The sequence below is a fragment of the Pseudophryne corroboree genome, chromosome 2 (genome assembly GCF_028390025.1).
Source record: "Pseudophryne corroboree isolate aPseCor3 chromosome 2, aPseCor3.hap2, whole genome shotgun sequence".
NCBI classification, from domain to species: Eukaryota; Metazoa; Chordata; class Amphibia; order Anura; family Myobatrachidae; genus Pseudophryne; species Pseudophryne corroboree.
The window spans coordinates 369,190,877-369,211,102 of NC_086445.1; the positions used below are offsets into that span (position 1 = coordinate 369,190,877).

Below are 20,226 nucleotides of genomic sequence, written 5' to 3' on the forward strand. Positions count from 1 at the left end.
GCTATGTGTGTGTTTGTAGGTATGCTGTGCGTGTATTAGGTTTTCGTCTTGAAGTAGGGCTGTCAGAAAATTAATTTTGTGACAGGCAGATTATACAGACCTGTACTATTGTAACCAGCAGCTTGCGTGCCCTTAGATGCTAGAAGAAGCATTCCCCAGCATAATACTATACCACCTTCCATGTGACAGTGTAATATTGTTTTTGTTTTTCTACATTTGATAAATGTGACTTCTATATTTTTGTTCAGTAATATTTACTGTACTGCCTCTAACAGCTCTCTGCTTATATGTGTGATAGATGTCACGTCTAGCAAAGTTTGAGGATCCGGCAGCTGAGACTGGCCTGAGGAGGTAGTTGGCTGTGGGTGAACAAGATGAGGTGGTTGGATATAGTTCCTTTGCATGGGACACAGAGCAATAAAGAATGTAGGCGGGGTTGAGAGTCAATGAATACTATTTATTATGTACAGGGCTGAGGTAGAGAACTGTGGCTGGAACACGATGGTTAAAAGACGTGGCTGGAGGCAAAGAACTGTGGACTGTAATTTGAAAGACGAGACTGTAGATAATGAACTGTGGAACTGTGGATGGTAGTTGAAGATGTGGCTGGAGACAAGGACTGTGGACTGTGGTTTGAAGGATGAGGCTGAAGATAACAATCTGCAGATTGTGGTTGGTGGTACAAAGACGTGGCTGGTGACGTAGATCTGTGGAGTGTGGCTTGAAAGACGAGGCAGAAGACCTGGGCCGACTGTGCCCAAAGAGTCTTACTGGACCGGGTTTTCCACGAGCGCTTCCACAGGCAGTAGCAGGTTAGGAACGGCAGGACTGCAGCAGCAACAGAGAACCGACCAAGCAGGATCGGGAGTAACCAGAATCCGACAAGGATCCTGGGAGCACAGGCTACAGCACCTACAACAGGGTTTCAACACGAAGCACTGGCGTCCCTGTCCTAAATCAGCCCCCTTTTATAGGGAGAGCTTCCCCTGGATTGGCTGGAAAAAACAGGAAACAGGAACTATGCTTAAAACTTGGTCTCCAACATGGCGGCGCCCATTAATGCAGACCTTTCTGTAAAGCCACATTGCTCACTGCCTCTGGTCTCCTAGTAACAGCTCAGCAAGAGCGACTCGCTGTAGCGGCGTCCCACCGCCACAAGCGGACCCCCTCACCGCTGCCACTGCTGCCCACGGACACGGCGCAGCAGCCCACCTCCGCTGCTGCCCGCACACCGCCAGAGAAGCCAGCCCCGCGGCCCCAGCGTACCGGTAAGACTCCGGACGCTGAAAATAAATATATATATATATATATATATATATATAGAAACCCCCCATTATATATATAGCACTTAGGGGGCCCCCTTGTATTAAGTACCCCGGGCCCCGTGGAGCCTTAATCTGGCCCTGGTAAGGGGGAGGGGGCCCGGGGCCCCTACTGGAACCTCACTGGGCCCTCCATTAGACCTGGGGCCGGGTAATTTGTACCCTCCCCCCCCCCCCCCTCTCTCGACACCACTGCTTGTGCCTATAGTGACTCAAAATAAAACATGCCTGTTACCCTGTGATATTAAGGCCTATCATATTGTTTATACAAAGCAGGTGACATTGCCATTATTTGTGTAATCTGTAAGAGCTAGGGGACTAATGTAAAACATGAGTGTAAATTTGATTTTGTTTACAGAGTTAACAACTAGCATTATCTGCCTGTCAACAAACCTGCATGTTGCTTGTCATCATTTTAATCTCCTCATCTAGAGGAAACTCCATCTAGTAGACTGGACACAAGTAGGTAGAGGAATGTGTGTTATCTGATCAGGCCTGTGAAAGCTAATAGTGTTTTTCTTTTCACTGAGCTGTTTCCACTGAGACTTTCAATCATAATTACAGTAGCAACTGTTTTCTGGTCTTGCTAGATATTGGACTAAATTCACATAAAAAAGGTGACTGGATCTGACAAAATTATTCTTCTAAATAATCATAATTTAATCTATAACAAACACTATATGCTTAGCAGATATGCTACAGTGTATCTGCTGGAATGAATGCAGCAAATGACATTTTTCAGGCATGTAGGAGCGAGTTGCGCCAACACAGACAACATGCCTAAAAAATGTGTGGACAAAGCCTTGGAGTGAATAATGTTACCCATTGTTTTTTGGTTTTAGTACACAAAGTATAGTCACTAAATCAAAACACATTAGGTCATTCTTGTCGGTGGCACAAAATCGTTTAAAGAAACTGCATCAATAAGTCCTTGAGGCTGATGCAGAGTTGAATGCAGGTCTATTTGCGCAGTGTATCTTCCGTGCTTTCATGCTGCACATGCTCTGGAACCCAGAACTACATGCAGTTAATGCATCTCCAAATTAAGGGAGACATTTACTAAGCAATGATAAGAGCAGAGAAGTGAGCCAGTGGAGAAGTGCCCATGGCAACCAATCAGCACTGAAGTAACATCTATAATTTGCATACTCTAAAATTATACAGAGCTGCTGATTGGTTGATGGGGCAACTTCTCCACTGGCTCACTTCTCCGCTCTTATCACTGTTTAGTAAATGTCGCCCTAAAGGTGTAACAGAACATTCTCACATAGGGGGTAATTCTGAGTTGATCGCAGCTTCAAGTTTGTTAGCAATTGGGCAAAACCATGTGCACTGCAGGGGAGGCAGATATAACATGTGCAGAGAGAGAGAGATTTGGGTGTGGTGTGTTCAATCTGCAAACTAAATTGCAGTGTAAAAATAAAGCAGCCAGTATTTACCCTGCATAGAAACAAAATAACCCACCCAAATCTAACGCTCTCTGCAAATGTTATATCTGCCCCCCCCCCCCTGCAGTGCACATGGTTTTGCTCAACTGCTAAAAAATTTCCTGCTGCGATCAACTTGGAATTACCCCCATAGGACCTGATTCAGCTTCAGTAGCAGTTTTGCTAAAATAGCAAAACTGCTACTGCTTACAATTGCATGCTGGGGTCCGCCCAGCACAAGGCAAGTCCAGCGATGCGATCGTAATCCAGTTGCGATCGCACTGCAGAAATCGGTAGTTGGTGGAAGCTCCCTGCATACGCAGCCAGGCTGTGTATGCTGGCGCACTGCTGCCATGTTTCTAGTCACAGGAAACGCAGAAGACGTCATTGAGCCACCCAAAAATGGCCATGACACACCTGCATTTCCTGCAGCCCTCCCCCCAATTTCGCATCGCCGCCCCCAAACGACCGCCGCCTGTCACTCACTATGCGATCGTATCCTTCCAGGGTGCAATCACAAAGTGAAGTTCGTGCAAGTGTGCAATGTTCGCATTTTTACAACTCATACTGAATGAGGACCATAGGCTAATATCAATGAGGGCATGTGAGCACAATTTAGAGATATGCGTACAAATAAATACGCTGTTTTCAGATGGACCTCTTGCACCTAGTGTAGGTAGGACTGTAGAGAGTGAGGTGGAACCAGGGTATTGTAGGGGGTGTGGCCTAATCATATTGGTGTGACCTGCCCCATACAAATAAATACAGATGGGTCCATGTCTATCTTGACCTTAATAGGATTAACTGAGACTGGGCAGTCGGACTTAATCCCCTGCTGTAATGACTTAATCCCCTGCTGTATTGTATTGCAGCTGAGAACAACAGATGAAGGGTTTACGTTAATAAACCATGTTGTGCCTAGGCGCAGCAAACTAGCCAAGATAACCGTGGACCCATCTGTATATATGAAAAGCAACCAGGGGCAGATACAGAGGTGGGGGTGCTCAGTGCAATCACTCCCTCCTGCACATCATACAGGCAGAGGAGACTTCTGCTGCTTAGAAGCAGCAGACTCCCTGGTCCCACTGCAGACCAGCACACATTAGTGCGTGCTGGGCTGGGGAGAGAGGCTGCTTCCGCTAACAAATAAGAAGTGGAAAGCAGCAACGAATCCAGACCCTCACGGGGCCCCTCTAACAAGGACCTGGGTAATTAGGGCCTTCTTTTCTGCACCCCTGAGTATAGGGTGAGCATACCTCACAACATGACCCTCTCCAGGAGGGACACAATGCTCTGTTTCTGGATTTTTCTCTTAATTTATGATTGCCGTCACCTGTGTTGAACAGGTAATGGATAAGAAAGGTGTTTCACTACAGGTGATGGTAATCATACAGTAAGAGGGAAGTCCAGAAGCAGAGTATTCTGTCCCTCCTGGAGAGGTCATGTTAGGAGGTATGGGTGGGTGCAATTGATAATGATGTTGACTATTAAATCAAGCATACTGATAGGGCAGTTCAGATGCAGAGATGCCTACAACAATGTATATGCAATTGCCCTCGATGCACCAGTAGCCAGAGCTGGACTGTGTACAAGTAACATACATATATGAGTAAGTGTTTTGAATACCAAGAAACATGGGCAAAGAAAATGTTACTGCTAAAATCTCTCTTCAAATACGGGTAATGTCAGAGAGCAGTGATTAATGGGATTGTGCACCTATTTACAGCACATTAGTAGCTGTGTTTACTTGATCCTTTAACAAATCTACCTTTGAAAGCTTCAGTTGGCAGCAAACAGGTTAAATACTGCTTATATAAACCTTTTAACTCTCCTCATATAAGATTCTTTTTCAACCTTTTCCCCTAGCTGCAATCTATCATTATCTTCTAACTTTCTCACATCTAATACCCATATTACCTTCCTCTCAAATTCTCTTTCTGCAAAGGTTCATTGCATTTCACCTCCTCTCATCTTCAGGTCTCATCAGGAAATCAATTGTTTCAATTAAGCGTTGAGAAAAAAACACCTTTAAAAAAACATTAGGATGTATTTGCTAACTTTAAAAGCTAATTCCATCTTTTCTTAACAATTTCTTTAGAAGCAGTCCTACACATGTATACCTTTCACTAGAATCGTTAGGGTCTCTTCCCTTAGTCACCTTTCCCACTCCCTTGGTCCCTAATGAAATAAGGAATGTACAGAGGGCATTATTTGTAGGTTAGTCCCCTTTCCCCATCCAACAATCCACTACAGGTTACTAATGTTGAATATTGCTACCAATTATTTGTACCACTGCTACCAATAGCTAGAACTTTGTGACCCCATAGCAACATTTTGAAGGGGCCCCCAATACTTCTCTCTATAGCAATTGTTCACTTTATGCTCCATAACAAAGCCCTATTTTGTTTCAAGCCCTAATTCATTTTATGCTCCATAGTAGTGACTTAGTTTATTTTATGCTCCATAGTAGTGCAGTGTTTCACAGCGTGGTGAAATCCAGCATTACCAGATCCTGCAGTGCTGGTTTTCCATGGCTCCATCACAGGTCTTGCTGTGTGGAATCATCTTTGCTGGCCGGCAGTCCCTCTTCCCGTAACCTGCAGGGACCACAGTCAAGTTTCCACCGGATGCTGCTCAGGCTCGGCTACAGATGGCTGTGGATACCATAAGGACGCATGCACTGCTCTGTTCTAAATTTAAAGTGACAGGTGTGCCACGCATGACATCATATTTGGCACCAAGTTTGAATATCATCCCTAAGAATCCCAGAGGGAGTCTCTGGGCACTATTCGGTTCCAGAGTATTAGGCTCCATACCTGTGCCCCATCATCTGTTCTCCATCATCTGTTCTCTGTGAACTCCCACTCTGAATCCTGAGTACTCATCTGATGATTCTCATTGCTTGCTCCCTTGGTACTGCTTCTAGTAACTTGCTTGTTTTGACTTCGGCATTCATCTGGCCTGATTCTGTCTGTCACCTAGTACTACATTGCCAATCCGGTTCTGACCCTTTTCTGTCGACTATGCTCTGGTATGCCTCACTGCAAACAGTCTTCCTACCTGCCTTCAGTGCCTCCAGTGTTCACCAGCACTGTATCAGTGTGCAGTAAGGAAATGTTCATATACCGGTTTCACCTGCTGATTGGCACCCAGATACATATACATATGATGAAACTCTATTGTTGATGTATGGTCAGGGCAGGTTCTTTTGACTGTTTGTGAATGTAGCAACGTTGCCGATAGGTGCTTGCTTTCGTTGTTGTTTGAGCATATACAGTGGGGTTACTATGTAAATTTTTAGAGAAGAAATGTACAAAAAAATGTGACCTCTGTAATTGCCAACCGAGGTTATACTACAAAGTATTGAGGTAAACTTTTTAATTGTCCAAATATTTATTTTCCGCAAGAATATACTATTAAATTGTTTAAAAAATCATACAATGTGATTTCCTGTTTATTTTTTTCAGATTCTGTCTCTCACAGTTGAAGTGTACCTATGATGGAAATTACAGACCTCTCTCATCTTTTTAAGTGGGTTAACTTGCACAATCAGTGGCTGTCCAAATACTTTTTTGCCTCACTGTACTATGCTTTATTCGTGTTTTAGCAGATTTACTTCATTCATAAAGGGTTGTTTCTGCTGCAATAAAGTTTTATTTCTGATTCCATCTCATCAACTGCACAACTTGTAAATGATCATAAGGCTCTATTCCACAAGATGAAATATCTTATAGTTCTTTGCAGAAGATGGGGAAGCCCAAAGCTATTGTGAATACATATTCGTGGATAAGCTTTTGGTACGGTACGCCGGTGGCAGGGACCCCAACGGTCAGCATACCGACGAGGGGGCGAATGCAACGAAGCCCCTTGAGGGCTTGGTGGCTCGCTGTGCTCGCCACAGGTTCTATTCCCACTCTATGGGTGTCGTGGACACCCACGATTGGGAATATCCCCTGTTAGCCAGGATTCCGGCTGTAGGCTTTGTCAGTAGTCGGGAATCCGGCATCAGTAACCTGACCACCAGGATCCCGACTGTCGGCAATGTAACCACATCACATGGATAAATATATACCATTTTTCTGTTCAATGATTTTGACATTTTATTCTTATTGAAACAGTTATTTCTACAAGAAAAGGGCCCAAATGTATAAAGCCTTAAAAAGTGGAGATGGATAAAGAATGATAAAGTACCAGCCAATCAGCTTCCTAACTGCCATTTGTCAAACAGCCTGTAGCATGGCAGTTAGGAAGCTGATTGGCTGGTCTTTTATCACTCTTTAGCCGTCTCCACTTTTTAATGCTTAATACAACTTTGCCAGAATATTTTAAAGAATGTTAGTGTTACAGTTTGTTATCTTCCTTTAAGGTTGTGGCTCATTTTCCTGATGTTGTACCTGACCACCACATTTACATTTCAGCATATAATAACTACCCAATCTACATTTTAGTTACAATATAAAAAATCACTTTATTTTCTCCTGAAAGGAGCATCATTGGCCATATTACTTCCAATGGATTATTCAGCATTGAGCAAATCTATTTTTACTAGAGATGAGCGGGTTCGGTTCTCAGAGAACCGAACCCTACCACACTTCACCACCCGAGCCCGGAACCGAGTCAGGCTCGGATTTTCCCGCCTGAGTCGGATTTTCCACCTGACTCGGAAACTAGAACGAGGCAAAACATCATCATCCCGCTGTCGGATTCTCGCAGGGTTTGGACTCCATATAAGGAGCCGTGCGTACCCATTTTCACTCTGGCATTGGAGAGTGTAGAGAGAGGACGTGTCTACGTCCTCAGTGTCCGTGTCTTGTGCTGCATCTGCCCAGTCACAGTCAGAGCAGGCCCTAAACAATATGATGCCCTAGGCAAGATTTTGGCTGGTGCCCAATAGCACCACCACTGGTTCCGCCTCTGACTTTGTACCTCTTTCCCAGCACCACCACCCCTCATCCATAGCAGTCCTTATTTTGGTGTTTGTACCCCCTATATTTTAAATAGGAACAGTTCGCATATTTGGCGCACAGTCCAAAAAGGGGTGTGTTTTTGCTGGCAAGGGGCATGGCCACACAATAGTAACCCCAATTCCACACAGTACTGCAACTTTATTCACATTTGATCATGCGATAGTGTCCATAATTCATATTACATCCCACAGTAGTATCACTTTACCTTATAAACGTTACTCCTCACAGTAGAGCCCCTTATTCACATTACATCACACTGAATTGCTCCTTATTCACATTACACCACACCCTATTGCTCTTTATTCACATTAGACGACACAGTAGTGCCCTTTCTATACGCAATGCCACATAGTAGAGCACCTTATACACATAATGCCACACAGTAATGCCCCTTACACATATGAGACACATTATTAATGTCCTTATAAACATAATGCGCCTTACACATTATGACAACCTTTATTAATGCCCTTTTACACATAATGTCCCTTACACATATGCTGCACATTATTAATGCCCTTATACACATGACACACGTAGTGCCCCTACACATTTGCTGCACATTAATTGTGCCCCTATACACACATACACATACACATATGCTGCACATTACTAATGCCCTTATACACATAATGACACATAGTGCCCCTTACACATATGTTGCACATTATTAATGCATTTTTACATGACACACATAATGCTCCTTGCACATATTCCGAACACTACTGCACAACCAACCCACTCACATGCACACAGCACTCACACTGCCACTAACACTGTGACCTCTGCCTCTGCTTGGATACCGATGTGTCCTCATAAATCTTGCCTCAATGCTAACGTCATGCACATTTTTATAATGAAAATGCATCTTATTTGCATTGCTATGTGGCTAGGATGCACAAGCAGCATCTGCTGATTAAAATGATATGCATCATGCCTATATACTGTGTGAGACTGTGGCTGTATCTGCATATGAAATGCTACACACACAGAATATAGGCATGCCGCATACCATTTTAATAAGCAGAAGCTGCTGATGCCCCTAGGCATATCAAATGCCCTATGCAATTGCCTAGTTTGCCTATGCCCATGGCCGGCTCTGGTCACAGTGGTTGTGTCCTCTGCTGCCATATGTCCAGTGCTGCTGTATAAGTCCCTTACAGTGTTGCTGTGTTGTGCTGCATCAGTTCAGTGGTGGTGTATTGTGCTGCATCAGTCCAGTCACAGTGGTGGTGTCCTCTGCTGCCATATGTCCAGTGCTGCTGTATAAGTCCAGTCCAGTGGTGCTGTGTTGTGCTGCATCAGTCCAGTGGTGGTGTGTTGTGCTGCATCAGTCCAGTCACAGTGGTGGTGTCCTCTGCTGCTATATGTCCAGTGCTGCTGTATAAGTCCAGTCTATTGCATTGGTGCTGTGTTGTCCTGCATCAGTCCAGTGGTGGTGTCCCTGTGCTGACGTATATGTCCAGTGGTACTGCCATATATATGTCCAGCGGTACTGCCGTATAAATCCAGCGGTACTGCCGTATAATTCCAGTGATCCTGCCGTATAATTACAGTGATCCTGCCGTATAAGTCCAGTGAGCCTGCCATATATGTCCATTAATACTGCCGTATAATTCCAGAGATCCTGCCGTATAAATCCAGTGATCCTGCCGTATATGTCCATTAATACTGCAGTATAATTCTAGTGGTACTGGCGTACAAGTCCAGTGATACTGCCGTATATGTCCATTGATACTGCCGTGTATGTCCAGCGGTACTGCCGTATAAATCCAGTGATCCTGCCGTATAATTCCAGTGATCCTGCCGTATAATTACAGTGGTACTGGCGTATAAATCCAGTGATCCTGCCGTATAATTACAGTGATCCTGCCGTATAATTCCAGTGATCCGGCCATATAATTCCAGTGTTACCAGCGTATAAGTCCATTGATCCTGCAGTATAATTACAGTGGTACTGGCGTATAAGTCCAGTGATCCTGCCGTAAAATTACAGTGGTACTGGCGTATAAGTCCAGTGATCCTGCCGTATATGTCCATTGATACTGCCGTATATGTCCAGCGGTACTGCCGTATAAATCCAGTGATCCTGCCGTATAATTACGGTGGTACTGGCGTATAAGTCCAGTGATCCTGCCGTATAAGTCCAGTGATCCTGCCGTATATGTCCATTGATACTGCCGTATATGTCCAGCAGTACTGCCATATAAATCCAGTGATCCTGCCGTATAATTTCAGCGGTACTGGCGTATAAGTCCAATGATCCTGCCGTATAATTACAGTGCTACTGGCGTATAAGTCCAGTCCAGTGATACTGCCGTGTATATCCAGTGGTACTGCCATATAAGTCCAGTGGTACTGGCGTGTAAGTCCAGTGATCCTGCCGTATAAGTCCAGTGATCATGCCATATAAATCCAGTGATCCTGCCGTATAATTCCAGTGGTACTGGCGTATAAGTCCAATGATCCTGCCGTGTAATTACAGTGGTACTGGCATATAAATCCAGTCCAGTGATACTGCCGTATATCTCCAGTGATACTGCCATATATGTCCAGCGGTACTGCCGTATATATATCCAGCGGTACTGCCGTATAAATCCAGTGATCCTGCCATATAATTACAGTGGTACTGGCGCATGAGTCCAGTGATCCTGCCGTATAATTCCAGTGATCCTGCCGTATAATTCCAGTGATCCTGCCGTATAAGTCCAGTGATCCTGCCGTATAAATCCAGTGATCCTGCCGTATATGTCCATTGATACTGCCGTATATGTCCATTGATACTGCCGTATATGTCCAGCAGTACTGATGTATAATTCCAGTGATCCTGCCGTATAATTCCAGTGGTACTGGCGTATAAGTGGTACTGGCGTATAAGTCCGTATAATTACAGTGGTACTAGCGTATAAGTCCAGTCAAGTAATACTGCCGTATAATTCCAGTGGTACTGCCGTATAAGTCCAGTGGTACTGGCATATAAATCCAGTGATCCTGTCGTATAATTCCAGTGATCCTGCCGTATAATTACAGTGGTACTGGCGTATATGTTCAGTCCAGTGATACTGCCATATATCTCCAGTGATACTGCCATATATGTCCAGCGGTACTGCCGTATATATCCAGCGGTACTGCCGTATAAATCCAGTGATCCTGCCATATAATTACAGTGGTACTGGCGTATAAGTCCAGTGATCCTGCCGTATAATTCCAGTGATCCTGCCGTATAATTCCAGTGATCCTGCCGTATAATTCCAGTGATCCTGCCGTATAAGTCCAGTGATCCTGCCGTATAAGTCCAGTGATCCTGCCGTATAAATCCAGTGATCCTGCCATATATGTCCATTGATACTGCCGTATATGTCCATTGATACTGCCGTATATGTCCAGCAGTACTGATGTATAATTCCAGTGATCCTGCCATATAATTCCAGTGGTACTGGCGTATAAGTGGTACTGGCGTATAAGTGGTACTGGCATATAAGTCCGTATAATTACAGTGGTACTGGCGTATAAGTCCAGTCAAGTGATACTGCCGTATAATTCCAGTGGTACTGCCGTATAAGTCCAGTGGTACTGGCATATAAATCCAGTGATCCTGTAGTATAATTCCAGTAATCCTGCCGTATAATTACAGTGGTACTGGCGTATATGTTCAGTGATCCTGCCGTATAATTCCATATAAGTCAAAATAATTCCATATAAGTCCAGTCCAGTGGTACTGCCATATAAGTTCAGTGGTGCTGTCCTGTGCTGTATATTATTTACTCCAAATAAAGGGGTTATTAATATTTAATCCAAATAATTTTCACATGGTTTACCTTGTGTGGTGTAGAGGTACGCTCTCCTGTACCGCATATTGTTATATAACTCCAGAAAAATAATGGAGAACAAAACTTTGGAGGATGAAATAGGGAAAGATCAAGAACCACTTCCTCATAGTACTGAAGCTGCTGCCACTAGCTATGACATAGACGATGAAATGCCATCAACGTCGTCTGCCAAGGCCAATGCCCAATGTGATAGTAGGGGGCATGTAAAATCCAAAAAGCCAAAGTTCAGTAAAAAGACCCCAAAAAAGAAATTTCAATGGTCTGAGGAGAAACGTAAACTTGCCAATATGCCATTTACGACACGGAGTGGCAAGGAATGGCTAAGGCCATGGCCTATGTTCATGACTAGTGGTTCAGCTTCACATGACGATGAAAGCCCTCATCCTCCTGCTAGAAAAATTATAAGAGTTAAGCTGGCAAAAGCACAGCAAAGAACTGTGCGTTCTAAGATGGTATCACAAATCCCCAAGGAGAGTCCAAGTGCATACCTCCCAACTGTCCCGATTTTCGCGGGACAGTCCCGTTTTTTGGGGACTGTCCCGCTGTCCCACCCGCGGGCTACAGTGTCCCGCGGTGGGGGGGGGGGTCAGTTGGAAGGCTCTGTCAATCGCTGCTCTGCTTAGCAGAGCAGCGGTGAATAGACGCTGTGCGCATGCGCACAGCGTCTATTCAGTGGAGTCAGAGGGAGCATGCCAGCTGCTCACAGAGCGCTAGGCATGCCCCCTCAGTGACGAAAACGGGTGCGTGGCTCGCGATCGCGGGCCCTCCCGCGAAGCCACGCTCCCCTTTCTATAGGCCACACCCCCTTTTCGGGAGCAACAGAAAGTTGGGAGGTATGCAAGTGTGTTGGCGGTTACGATGCCTGACCTTACCAACACTGGACGGGAACAGGTGGCTCCTTCCACCATTTGCACGCCCCCTGCAAGTGCTGGAAGGAGTACCCACAGTCCAGTTTCTGATATTCAAATTGAAGATGTCACTGTTGAAGTACACCAGGATGAGGATATGGGTGTTGCTGGCACTGAGGAGGAAGTTGACAATGAGGATTCTGATGGTGATGTGGTTTGTTTAAATCAGGCACCGGGGAAGACACCTGTTGTCCGTGGGATTAAGAAGCCCATTGTGATGCCTGTGCAAAATACCAAAAAAGCCACCTCTTCAGTGTGGAATTATTTTTCCACAAATCCAGACAACAGGTGTCAAGCCGTGTGTTGCCTCTGTCAATCTGTAATAAGTAGGGGTAAGGATGTTAACCACCTAGGAACATCCTCCCTTATACGTTACCTGCAGCGCATTCATCAGAAGTCAGTGTCAAGTTGTGAAACTTTGGGTAAGAGCGTAAGCAGTCCACTGACACCTAAATCCCTTCTTCCTCCTGTACCCAAGCTCCTGCAAGCCACACCACCAACTCCCTCAACGTCAACTTCCTCCTCAGCCAGGAACATCAGTAGTCCTGCAGGCCATGCCACTGGCAAGACTGAGGAGTCCTCTCCTAACCGGGATCCCTCTGGAGGATCCTTAAGTGTTACGCTTGCTGTTGCTGCCATTGCTGTTGTTGCTGTTGGGAGTCGATCGTCATCCCAGAGGGGAAGTCGGAAGACCACTTGTACTACTTCCAGTAAGCAATTGACTGTCCAACAGTCCTTTGTGAGGAAGATGAAATATGACAGCAGTCATCCTTTTGCAAAGCAGATTACTGAGGCCTTGACAGCTATGTTGGTATTAGACGTGCGTCCGGTATCCGCCATTAATTCAGTGGGACTTAGAGAAATGTTTAAGGTACTGTGTCCCCGGTATCAAATCCCATCTAGGTTCCATTTCACTAGGCAGGCGATTCCAAGAATGTACAGAGACTTAAGAAAAAGTGTCCTCAGTGTCCTACAAAATGCAGTTGTACCCACTGTCCACTTAACCACGCACAAGTGGAACCGGGGAGACTAAGGACTATATGACTGTAACAGCCCACTGGGTAGATGTATGGCCTCCTGCAGCAACAACAGCAGCGGCACCAGTAGCAGCATCTCGAAAACGCCAACTCGTTCCTTGGCAGGCTACGCTATGTATCACCGCTTTACGTAAGAGGCACACCGCTGTCAACCTCTTATGGAAACTGAGGGACATCATTGCACAATGGCTTACCCCAATTAGACTCTCCTGGGGATTTGTGATATTGGACAACGCCACCAATATTGTGCGTGCATTACATCTGGGCAAGTTCCAGCACATCCCATGTTTTGCACATACAATTAATTTGGTGGTGCAGGTTTTTTTTTTTTTCAAATGACAGGGGCATGCAGGAGATGCTGTCGGTGGCCCGATAAATTGCAGGCCACCGATTGCCGAAGACTGGAGCACCATCAAACACCTCTGAACCTGCCCTGCCATCACCTGAAGCAAGAGGTGGTAACGAGGTGGAATTCAACACTCTATGGGGAGAATTCAAATGTTTGAAAAGTCAGTTGGTGTTTGTTTTTTCCTACCTCATAGACAGGAAAAAACAGACACCCAACTGACTTTTCAAACATTTGAATTTCCCCATATATGCTTCAGAGGATGGAGGAGCAGCAAAAGGCCATTCAAGCCTATACATCCACCTACAATATAGGCAAAGGAGGGGTAATGCATCTGACTCAAGCGCAGTGGAGAATGATTTCCGTCTTGTGCAAGGTTCTCTAACCCTTCGAACTTGCCACACGTGAAGCCAGTTCAGACACTGCCAGCTTGAGTCAGGTCATTCCCCTCATCAGGGTTTTGCAGAAGCAGCTGGAGACATTGAAGGAGGAGCTAAGACGGATCGATTCGACAAAATATGTGGGACTTGTGGATGGAGCCCTTCATTCGCTTTGCCAGGATTCAAAGGTGGTCAATCTGTTGAAATCAGAGCACTACATTTTGGCCACTGTGCTCGATCCTAGGTTTAAAGCCTACGTTGTATCTCTCTTTCTGGCAGACACAAGTCTGCTGAAGTTCAAAGACCTGCTGGTGAGAAAATTGTCAACTCAAGCGGAACGTGACCCATCAACAGCTCCTCCTTTACTTTCTCCCGCAACAGCTCCTCCTTTACTTTCTCCCGCAACTGCGAGGAAAAGGATAAGATTTCCTAGCCCACCCGCTGGCGGTGATGCAGGTCAGTCAGGAGCAAGTGTTGACATCTGGTCCGGACTAAAGGACCTGCCAACGATTACTGACATGTCTACTGTCACTGCATATGATTTTGTCACCATTGAAAGAATGGTGGACGATTATATGAGTGACAGCATCCAAGTAGGCATGTCAGACAGTCCATACGTATACTGGCAGGAAAAAGAGGCAATTTGGATGTCCTTGCACAAACTGGCTTTATTTTACCTAAGTTGCTCCCCCTCCAGTGTGTACTCCGAAAGAGAGTTTAGTGCAGCCGGTGACCTTGTCAGCGATCAGTGTAGGAGGTTACTTTCACAAAATGTGGAGAAGATGATGTTCATCAAAATGAATTATAAATTCCTCCGGGAAGACCTTGACCAGCAATTGCCTCCAGAAAGTACACAGGGACCTGTGATGGTGGATTCCAGTGGGGACGAATTAATACTCTGTGAGGAGGAGGATGTACACAGTGAAAGGGGTGAGGAATCGGAGGATGAGGTCGACATCTTGCCTCTGTAGAGCCAGTTTGTGCAAGGAGAGATTGATTGCTTCTTTTTTGGTGTGGGCCCAAACAAACCAGTCATTTCAGCCAGTCGTGTGGCAGACCCTGTCACTGAAATGATTGGTTTGTTAAAGTGTTCATGTCCTGTTTATACAAAACAAGGGTGGGTGGGAGGGCCCAAGGACAATTCCATCTTGCACGTCTTTTTCTTCTTTGCATCATGTGCTGCTTGGGGCCTAGTTTTTTTAAGTGCCATCCTGTCTGCCACTGAAGTGCCACTCCTAGATTGGCCAGGTGTTTGTGCCGCACACTTGTGTCACTTAGCTTAGTCATACAGCTACCTCATTGCACCTCTTTTTCTTCTTTGCATCATGTGCTGTTTGGGGCCTAGTTTTTTAAGTGCTATCCTGTCTGCCACTGCAGTGCCACTCCTAGATGGGCCAGGTGTTTGTGCCGCACACTTGTGTCACTTAGCTTAGTCATACAGCCACCTCGGTGCAACCTTTTGGCCTAAAAACAATATTGTGAGTGGTTCAGAATAGACTGGAAATGAGTGGAAATGAATGTTATTGAGGTTAATAGAAGCGTAGGATCAAAATTACCCCCAAATTCTGTGATTTTAGCTGTTTTTATGTTTTTTTCAAAAATCATCCAGATCCAACACCATAACCAAAACCCGAAAGGGTGGTTTTGGCAAAACCAACCCAAAACCAAAACACGAGCAGGAAATTAAAACCAAAACCAAAACACAAAGCCACACAGCTCTCATTTTTACTCCAACACTGAGTTTTTGGAAAGTATACTTTGTGTAGGTGATAGTTTTCTTTTAGGCTTTCAGAACATTCAGTGAGTGCTGTCTATTCCAAGGCACTAAACTGTTCCTCAGATTTGCAATTTAGGGGCAGCGAATCACTGTGCACACACCATAAAACATTATAGATTATTATTTTCTCCACCAAAATATCTGTGTTATTTATTAGGCAGAATAGAGTGTAATTTAAAATAATAGCATATTTATGGCATTTGGGTGATTCTGACCCAGCCCGCCATGCTCACCCAGTGTTATGTATGTTATGATAGCAGTTCTAGCTGTTCTTCTTACCCAAATTCTGCTTCTGGCCAGTGGAAGCACTTCCTGAGCTTCAAAAGAGTTTTTTTTTTCCATTTTCCAATTGGCCACCCTCAACTTCTCCCTGGAGCAGGTATCCAGACCCTGGAGGAGTATGAGGACATTGAGAGGCTCGAGAGCTTCCTGAATTCCCTGCCCATGGCCCCTAGTCGATGCGAGGCCTTGAATGAGTCCATCCTAAGAGCTCAGCGGTGGTGGCCTTTCACACCAGATCATATCAGATCATATCTGATCGTAGATGTGCTAAATTTATCACTACTATGATCAGTTTCTTTGCTATGTGGGGGGACGCCCAGCACAGGGCTAGTCCACCCCGCATGTCTACCCCCCCCCCCCCCGAAAGGGTGCAAAAGCATCGCACAGTGGCAATGCTTTTGCGCGCTGGCAGGGGGCTAACCGCCACGTCACAAATCGCAGTGGCTGCGTGTGATGTCACGCAGCCATCGTGGCCCGCCCCTGCTATGGTCCGGACATGCCTGTGTTGTCCGGACTGTGCCCCGCCAATGTCGTTCTAATGCCGTTGGTACGCCCCCTCCCACCCCGCGACCACCTCTGCCTGTCAATCAGGCAGAGGCGATCACAGCCCTGAGATACTTTTAGCATCTTACTGGGCTCCCGGTGTGCACGAGCGCACTCCACAAAGGAATTCAGACTGCGATCGCTGCCGCTGCAGGGATCCAGCTTAAATTACCTCCCTCTTACCACATCCTGAAGAACCACAAGTTCACAAAAGAGTCCCATGGGAAGCTGCAGGCCATGTGGCTGGAAGCCCGCTACCAAGAGGCCGAGAAGCTGTAGGGGAGCTCTGTAGAACTGGTTGATAATACCAGGTGCAGAAGAAGTTCCCTCTGCCCAGAACCATCTGGGATAGAGTCTAGAAAATGCATTGGGTCTAAGAGAGGACTCAGGGAGTGGTTCCTACACGACCCTTACCCCAACCACTGCAAGTAAAAAGTAGCCCAGGCTAGTGGCATCACCCTAACACAGGTGGGGAATTGGTTCAAAAAGAAGACAGACAGAGCAGCAGCTGGTCCCTGGTATATGGTAATTGTCAAAGAATATATAAGGACGGTGCAGGGCAAAAAAAGATTTCTGTAATGTTATTTACCAGGGCCGGCTCCAGGCATGTTCCAATAGAGTGGCCGTGCAGAACGCCACCTTTAATGGGCGCCGCACGCTGGCGCTGCCATATTGGAGCCTGGTCCTGTGTGCGCCTCCAGCAGCATCCGCCTGGCTCACCCCCAAGTCCCAGCAGTCAGTGGCTGCCTCTGTGTGTTATATAACGAGGGAGTGCTGTGGGTGGGACTATGGTAAACTACTCAGTGTGTGCTATGCGCGCTGTGCGGCGCTGGCGTCTGACATCAGTTTAGAGACTAAACTAAAGCTAAAACCTACTCAGTGCTCGCTATGCGCACTGTGTGGCGCCGGCATCTGATGTCAGACGCCGGCGCCGCACAGCGCGCACTGAGTAGTTTAGCTTTAGTCTGCCCGCGACCCACAGCAGTCCCCCTCCCTTGTCGCCGACGCTGGCACAGCAGGTACTGTGGGGCCATTTATGTATCTGGCACTGTGGGCGCATTTATGTATCTGGCACTGTGGGGTCATTTATGTATCTGGCACTGTTGGGGCATTTATGTATCTGGCACTGTTGGAGCATTTATGTATCTGGCACTGTGGGGGCATTTATGTATCTGACACTGTGGGGGCATTAATGTATCTGGCACTGTTGGGGCATTTATGTATCTGGCACTGTGGGGGCATTTATGTATCTGGCACTGTGGGGGCATTTATGTATCTGGCACTGCTTGGGGGTATATCCTGTGTATCTGGCACTGCTTGGGGGCATAGCCTGTGTATTTGGTCCTGCTGGGGGCATGTCCTGTGTATCTGGCACTGCTGGGAGGGCATATCATGTGTAGCTGGCACTGCTGGGGGGGGGCATATCATGTGTCGCTGGCACTGCTGGGGGGCATATTATGTGTAGCTGGCCCTGCTGGGGGGCATATCATGTGAAGATGGCACTGCTGGTGGGCATATCATGTGTAGCTGGCACTGCTGGGGGCATGTCATGTCTATCTGGCACTGCTGGGGGGCATGTCATGTCTATCTGGCACTGCACTACTGTAGACATTATGTGTATCTGGCACTATACTGGAGACATTATGTGTAAGGAACACTACTGTGGCTGTTATGTGTAAGGCTGCTAATTGCGTGGAGGGGAAGTGAAAATATATTTTATAGTTTGATAATATGAAATTGTAAGGCGCATGGGGAATGGGGGGGTGCTTTGAAATTTTCTCGCTCAGGGTGCTAGTAGGCCTGGAGCCGGCCTTATTTACAGTGCAGTATATGTAAAGTTGTGAACATACATGTAACTCACTTGTGTCCCTACGGTATACCTATCTGTATGACTTTACTTCACCCCACACACACACACACACACACACACACACACACACACACACACACACACACTTGTTTATCTGTTACCTACTTGGCTGTTGTATAGCAAAATGAAGACAAAATCCTAGTATACGCAAGTATACCTGGCCAATAAAGCTGATTCTGATATATAGAATTATATAGTGTAATATGTGTGATATTGTGTATGCTATTAATATCAAAATATGGCAATGGGGGGATGATTTTCTCACCCAGGGTGGGATGTAACATGCAGATACATCCCACCACTTATTGGTGTACAGTGATCAGGAGCTGTACAACATGCACACAACTGGAATAAACAATGAAACTGAAACCACACAATGGATCTGCCAACATGCTGTTGAGAAAACAGCTGGTTAGCAACATGCAAACAAAATGCTCCATAAGTTGTAAGGAATCACAGTAAAACAGGTCCAAATTGGTACCGGATGACAATACAGTGCATCCGGAAAGTATTCACAGCGCTTAACTTTTTCCACATTTTGTTATGTTACAGCCTTATTCCAAAATGGAATAAATTCATATTTTCATAAATTCATATTTTCCCTCAAAATTCTACACACAATGGGGGTCATTCCGAGTTGTTTAAGCTCGCTACCAGTTTTTAGCAGCCATGCAAATGCATTGTCACCGCCCACCTGGGAGTGTATTTTCGCTTTGCAGAAGTGCGAATGCTTGTGCAGCAGAGGGCCTGCAAAATCTTTTTGTGCAAAACAAGACCAGCCCTGTAGTTACTCTTCGTGTGCATTGATTCTAACGACGGAGGGACGGCTTTTGATGTCACACACCTGCCCAGTGTTCGCCCAGCTATGCCTGCGTTTTCCCCGACATGCCTGCGTTTTTTTAAGCACTCCCTGAAAATGGTCGGTTGACACCCAGAAACGCCCACTTCATGTCAATCTTCCTGCGTTCGGCCGTGCGACTGAAAGCTTCGCTAGAACCTGTGCAAAACCACAAAGGACTTTGTAGCCATACGTCGCGTGTGCGCATTGCGGTGCATACGCATGCGCAGATTAGTAATATTTTTCACTGATCGTTGCGCTGCGAACAACGGCAGCTAGCGATCAACTCGGAATGACCCCCAATACCCCATAATGACAACATGAAAAAAGCTTTTTTGATATTTTTGCTAATTTATTAAAAATAAAAAAACTAAGAAATCAAATGTACACAAGTATTCACAGCCTTTGCTCAGTACTCTGTTGATGCACCTTTGGCAGCAATTACAGCCTCAAGTCTTTTTGAATATAATGCCACAAACTTGACACACCTATCTTTGTGCATTTTCGCCCATTCCTCTTTGCAGCACCTCTCAAGCTCCATCAGGTTGGATAGGAAGCGTTGGTGCACAGCCATTTTCAGATCTCTCCAGAGATGTTCAATCAGATTAAAGTCTGGGCTCTGGCTGGGCACTCAAGGACATTCACAGAGTTGTGCTGGAGCCTCTCCTTTGATATCATGGCTGTGTGCTTAGGGTCGTT

General features: G+C 45.8%; 1 pseudogene; it reads left to right on the forward strand.

Annotated features, from left to right (window-relative positions):
• The first annotated feature begins 600 nt into the window (after positions 1–600).
• Positions 601–19,262, forward strand: LOC134992038 (homeobox protein SIX3-like; annotated as a pseudogene).
• Positions 19,263–20,226: the final 964 nt, after the last annotated feature.